The sequence below is a fragment of the Molossus molossus genome, unplaced genomic scaffold, assembly GCF_014108415.1.
Source record: "Molossus molossus isolate mMolMol1 unplaced genomic scaffold, mMolMol1.p scaffold_m16_p_2, whole genome shotgun sequence".
NCBI lineage: Eukaryota > Metazoa > Chordata > Mammalia > Chiroptera > Molossidae > Molossus > Molossus molossus.
Window position 1 is genome coordinate 13,026,029 of NW_023425355.1, and position 6,615 is coordinate 13,032,643.

Here is a 6,615-nt window from a genome sequence, read left to right on the forward strand (position 1 = left end):
CTTGTATTAGCCAAACACTATAGCATGTGGGCCTCAAATGAGCCCCATATCAAAAGAGCAGATGCCTGGTCCAGTGACCATAGACAATGGTTAGTGAGTACCGGGAGATCATGTACCCTCAATTTGGCCTCTTGCTCTTATGGGATATGGACAAGATTTTAAAAATTGTAAAGATAAGAACAGATATTAAAGGGCTTTACATATTAATGAGCCTTTTTTTAGTTGGAGACAAGACATACACCTCCTTTATATATAGAAATAGGCAATGGTGAAGGGATTAGCCAAAGAACATATATGCATAATCCATGGACACAGACAGCAGTGTGGGTAAGGCCAGGGGAGGGGGAGCAGGGGCAGGGTGGAGGTGGGCAAAGGCAGGGAGGGTAGATGGGGAACATCTGTAACAGTGTTGACAATTTTTAAAAATGTGAGCATGGCTAAGTATCAGAGTGGCATATGTACAGCAACCTAAAGTTATAAGCAATGGTAGCAAACATCTGGAGGGTGTTTTACAGTTTACTAAGAGTTGCGCCTCACCTTTGTCTGACAGAATTATATGGACTTTGTTGCCACACTAAAATGTGAAAATGATACATTAGTAGCAATCCCCTGATGAGGCTGCAAGATGAGGTGGTGGACTCAGGTGTTAATGGAAAAAGGTGGGGAGAGTACACATCCTAAGAGCAATACTAGGAAGAGCTTACAATTCTGAGTGGCCTGCAAAACTTGGTTAGGTCTATTTGTATAAATAACTGGCTAATTTCACATACTGTATTACAACTGACGTCCCCTTTCTATTGGTTTTTGGGAAAATATATTAGAGATGTTCTCTTTAACAATAACTCACAAGTCTTGCTGTTGATTGAAACCTCTCAGACTGAGTCGTGTTCCAGTGTGGTTTTATTCATACTCCTACCATCAATAAAATAAAAAGACGGTTTTCTATGCTGAGTTCCTGGTTGCAACAGTCTTTTACCGAAAGGATAAGAAAGAAAAGAAAAAACCTCCCTCTACTCTGAGAGAAGCTGGGCCACATGTTTAATGATCTATGAAAAAACTGAAATATGGACACTTTGAACCTTGGCATTCTTTTCTTCCTCTAGTTGTTCTTATAAAAACTTCGTTTTGCAGTTTGTGACGGTCTCAAAAGTAAATTCTATGTAGACTCTGAATCTTTGCTGAGTGTTACTGCTTTGGGTGAACTTCCTGCAATCACTTACTGCAATGAGAAGATTAATGAAAGGGTATGTTTCACAAACCAACCATCATGTGTCTTTTGCTGAAACACTACTTCCCACGGTAAAAACCTGTTTTTGCAGATGACAATAGGTACCTCTGGAGGACGGGACAGCCCACAATACTGTTAGAGCGTCCCCAGACAAGTTCTTAATAAACATTTTCATGTAAATATAAAAGGGAAAGATTTTTTTTCTAAATTTGTATGAACTGTAAGTCAACCAAGAGGCCTTGGATTAAGAGATATTAAAAAGTGGGGGCAAGATAAAGACCTAGTTACAGATTCACTTGGTGGACTGGCATTTGAAATTTTTTTTGAGAAGGCCATTATGTCTTTCAATGAAACCCACTACCTAGGATCTGTCATGGAAATGAACATTCTACTGAGTGCCTTGTACAAGAGTTCCTTTTTATTTTATTTTTTCTTTATTGATTTTAGAGAGAGAAAAAGGGAGAGGGAGAGAGACAGAAACATTGATTAGATAGAATATCGATTGGCCGCCTCCTGCATGCCCCCCACTGGGGATCGGGCCCACAACCTGGGCATGTGTCCTGACCGGGAATCGAACCGGAGACCTCTTGGTGCATGGGTCGACGCTCAACCACTAAGCCACACCGGCTGGGCCAAGAGTTCATTTTTATCTAATTTGAGAAGGAAATGTGTGCCTTGGCTATAATTAGTAATGTCTGTAACTCCCAAAGGAATAAGCATCCTTGCAAGGTCTTCGTATATGTTGAGATGTGTGATTGTGATTTATATTTTAGGTATTTGTGAGAAAAGAGACTCACAGTTCTTTGCCCTAAAGGGGAAACACTAAGATAATGGTACAATTGATTGTAATAAATGTGAAGATAGGGCCATGCGTTGACTAAGGGACCCAGTGCTAAGATATCTGCGTGAAGTTTAGCCCAATGTGTTGTCCTTCGTGTCCCATCCTTTAGCAGGAATATCCAGGCTAAGGAATGAAAAGCAGAAACATTTTGCTGAGCTCCATATTTTTTGTTATGATGGTTATAGTGTAATTCGCGGAGCATATAAATTCCCAGTACTGTTCAGTCAGTTCATCTCAAGGGACCCTACAAGTGACCAGGGTTCTGGGGCACAGGTAAACTTCTCTATCACCAAGGGAATTAGGACAAGGCAGGCTACCCTCTCCTTTAGGTGAAATATACTTGATGGCACAGGTTTGGCTCTATTTATCAAGGAGGCCTCAGTAACCTGAATAGCTTGTTGAGTGCTGTTTCCATTACCCAAACATAATGAGCAACTAGGTATGGAAGTAGGCTCAGGGTCTGGGACAACCTCTATTTCCAGCAGAGTCCAGTATGTAATCAATAATGTTATTGTAATGGTGTAGTATAGCATGAGACTAGGAGGGGCAATTTCTTACTTCGGAAGCCCTTGGGAAACTTATGGCCATTATAGGTGTCCAGAGTCTCCAGGAGGCATGAAAAACATTACCAAAGCTTCTACAGTAAAGAAATTTCTGAGGGCACTAACAGGAATGCCTGTTGATTTTAATGTTGACATAATTTGGAGCCTTTTGTTACAAATGACACTATTTAAGGTGAACTGATTGGTAAATATAAGTATCAGTGAGATTAAGAACAATGTGTAAATGAGGAATGTGTTGCCACCAGAACCCAAAAAGGAAAAAAAGATGTTGGACTTGTGTGTACATGAGTGTGTCAAATGTGTCTCCTTAGAGGAGGATATCATACCTTTACTCCTTAAAAAAGGTGGATCTTGTTGACAAAGAGTGTATTCAGTGGCAAGGTGTTTAAGACACCCTAACGGTGGCCTCGAAAACTTGCCTTGTGGGAACTTTTCAGAACATTTGGTGAAAGGAAGGAAGAGGAGCGGCAGCTTTCCGAGCTGTGTACAGCAATGTGCTCTTTTCAGCTCCTCCACACCTGTCTCCACCCACTCGCCGGATGTCAAAAATGGTGAAAGAAACCACTTACTGTGATTTTTTGGGGGTCAAACCCAATGCCACCCAGAAAGAATTGAAAAAGGTTTACAGGAAGCTGACTTCGAAGTACCACCTGATAAGAATCCAAATGAAGGAGAGAAGTTGAAATAGATTACTCTCCCACTTCTAGGAATATACCCTAAGAAGCCTGAAACACCAATCAGGAAGAATATATGTACCCCATGTTCATAGCAGCACTATTTACAATAGCTAAGATCTGGAAACAGCCCAAGTGTCCATCAGTAGACGAATGGATAAAAAAGCTGTGGTACATATACACAATGGAGTACTATGCAGCTGTAAGAAAGAAAGATCTCTTACCTTTTGAGATGACCTGGAGGGACCTGGAGAGTATTATCCTAAGCAAAACAAGCCAGGCAGAGAAAGACAAGTATCATATGGTCTCACTTATTTGTGGAATATAATGAACATAACAGTCTGAGGAATGGTGTAGTCCCAGAGATGTGGAAGTGGGGTACAGACTGAGAATCCCCAGAAGAGGGGGTGGTGGGGGAGAGATAAACCACAGAACTTATATGCATGTGTACATGAACAATGTACATGGACAACAAAGCTGGGGACAGGGCGGGAGGGAGGGGGAGAGAAGAATCAGTGGAGGAAAAAGGAGAAACATCTGTAACAATAATAAATTAATGAATTAATAAAAAATAAAAATAAATATCTTCACAGGCAAAAAAAAAAAAAAAAAGAAATAGATTTCTCAAGCTTAGAAAAAGATTTCTCTCTGATGCAAAGCAAAGGGAATTAAATGACAAAGAAGGAGAACAAGCAATTAAAGAAAGCAAAGCAGGTGGTGGTTTTTGCTCCCTCGTGGACATCTTTGATATGCTTTGTGGAGGAGAAGGGAGGATGCAGAGAAAAAGAAGAGGTAAAAATGCTGTGCATCAGCTCTCAGTAACCTTAGAAGATTTATATAATAGTGCAACAAGAAAACGAGCTCTGCAAAAGAATGTGACTTGTGACAAGTGTGAAGGCTGAGGTGGTAAGAAAGGAGCCATAGAGTGCTGTCCCAATTGCCGAGGTACTGGAATGCAAAAAAGAATTTATGAAATGGGACCTGAAATGATTCAGCAACTTCAGTCTGTGTGCATGGGGTTCCAGGGCCTTGAGGAATAAATCAGTCCTAAAGATAGATGTGAAAGCTACAAAAGAAGGAAGATAGTTCAAGAAAAGATTCTTGAAGTTCAAATTGATAAAGGCATGACAGATGGCCAGAAGATTACATTCTATGGTGAAGGAGACCAAGAACCAGGACTGGAGCCAGGAGATATTGTCATTGTTTTAGATCAGAAGGACATTCTGTTTTCACTTGATGAGAAGAACTTTTCATGTGTATGAACACACAGCTGACTGAAGCTTTGTGTGGCTTCCAAGAGCCAATAGCTACTCTTGACAATAGGACCATAGTCATCACCTCTCATCCAGGTCAGATTGTCAAGCATGGAGATATCAAGTGTGTGCTAAGCAAAGGCATGCCAATTTATTGTGGACCATATGAAAAGGGTCACCTAATCGTAGAATTTAAGGTAAGAATGACTTTCTCTCACAATACGCTCTCTTTGCTGGAAAAACTTCTACCTGAAAGGAAGGAAGTAGAGGAGACTGATGAAATGGACCATGGAGAACTGGTGGACTGTGATCCAAATCAAGAAAGACTGCACCATTACAATGGAGAAGCATATGAGGATGATGAACATCATACTAGGGATGATGTTCAGTGTCAGACCTGTTGATGGGGCCAGTGAATAACACTCACTGCTGGCATTTTATACACAGTAGTGAATGAGTGAAGGATTGTAATCATATGCTCACTATTTGCTATTGTTTTTGTTTTAACATTCAACTATAGTAGTGTTTTAAAGATTAAATAAAAAATAAACTCAAATGTAAAAGCTCTGATTTTGCCCTGTATTTATGATGACTTAAGTATGCAGGATAAGTTTGATACCTGTAAAAACTACTTTTAAAAAGTTTCCCCTGGCATTTGTTAGGCCATACTTTGTAATTAATGTTAGGCCATACTTTGTAATTAATTTCAGCTATGTACATGGAACAGCTTAGACTGAAATGCTAGGCATTTGTATTGACTTTGGTGTATGATCCTTAATTATTAAGCTATGAATTAAAATGCTGTATTTAACTGGCAGTCAGACAAAGAACTTAATTTGTAGAGAAGTGTTAGTTTGTGTGGTTGTATTAAGTAGGACTCATTGTGATGCTTCTGCATCTGTTCTATTGTCTCAAATGTTACTTGAAGTAGGCATGCCATATAATTTAAACTGTGGTATTACTGATAGAAATGATACCTTTCTAAAGAAGAGGTTTATCAAAATAAGCTGCTTGTTAAGGGCTTGCCCTTGTAGAATTGCATTCCCTTCTGCAGTGCCATCTTCATATATATATACATAGATAGATAGATAGATAGATAGATAGATAGATAGATAGATAGATAGATATAGATAGATATACATTATAGTATTTAATATATATATTATAGTACTATAATATATATATATTATAGTATTTAATATATATTATAGTATTTAATATATATAACTATATATCAGTCCTTGGTTATATATTTTTCCTTCTCTTTGGACCATAAGCTTAGAATAGGGACTTCTGGAGCAAGCTAACTTAGAGGATGAGTAATGAGACCTTTACATGGAGAACTAATTTGCATGTATGAGATAGGAAAGTGTTTTTTTAGGTATGTTACAGGCTTACTTTAAACTATTTAACTCATGCTCCAAAGTAACTGTAATTTAATGTTGGTAGTATAGCAAGTTTTGAACAGCTTTAATTGTATATATGTTTAAAAGTCATATGTTCACAAGCTTAAACCTGGATATCAGAATTTAAGCAATTCTTGAAATGTATGAATGTCTCCTTAATATACTAATTACAAAGCAAAAACAAGAGGACACTTGCCTTATGTCCCTTCAGAAATGAAGACAAGCTGTGACTGAGATCCTGTTGCAATAGGCACTGCATAGACCATGTTAGCCAAACTTGTAACAGCAAAATATTTACCATTTCTTGTTTGCGTGGAGTTAATAATTAACACTTTTATTTTTTAATTTAAACTGTATTTTTAATTACAGTTCACATTCAACATTATTTTGTATGTGGAATCTAAAGAAGAAAATAAACCAACAAAATAGAAACTGACTATAGATACAGAAAGTGGACTGGTGATTGCCACGGGGGTGGGGTGTTGAGAGGCTGGGTGAAAAGGGTGAAGGGCTTAAGAAGTACAAATTGGTAGTTACAGAATAATCACCGGGATGTAAATTACAGCACAGCAACTATGGTCAATAATAGTATCATAATAACTATGTATGGAATTATCATGGGGAACATATTGTAAAGTATATAATTGTCT

General features: G+C 38.4%; 1 pseudogene; it reads left to right on the plus strand.

Annotated features, from left to right (window-relative positions):
* The first annotated feature begins 3,180 nt into the window (after nt 1–3,180).
* Nucleotides 3,181–5,016, plus strand: LOC118636456 (annotated as a pseudogene).
* The last annotated feature ends 1,599 nt before the right edge of the window (nt 5,017–6,615 follow it).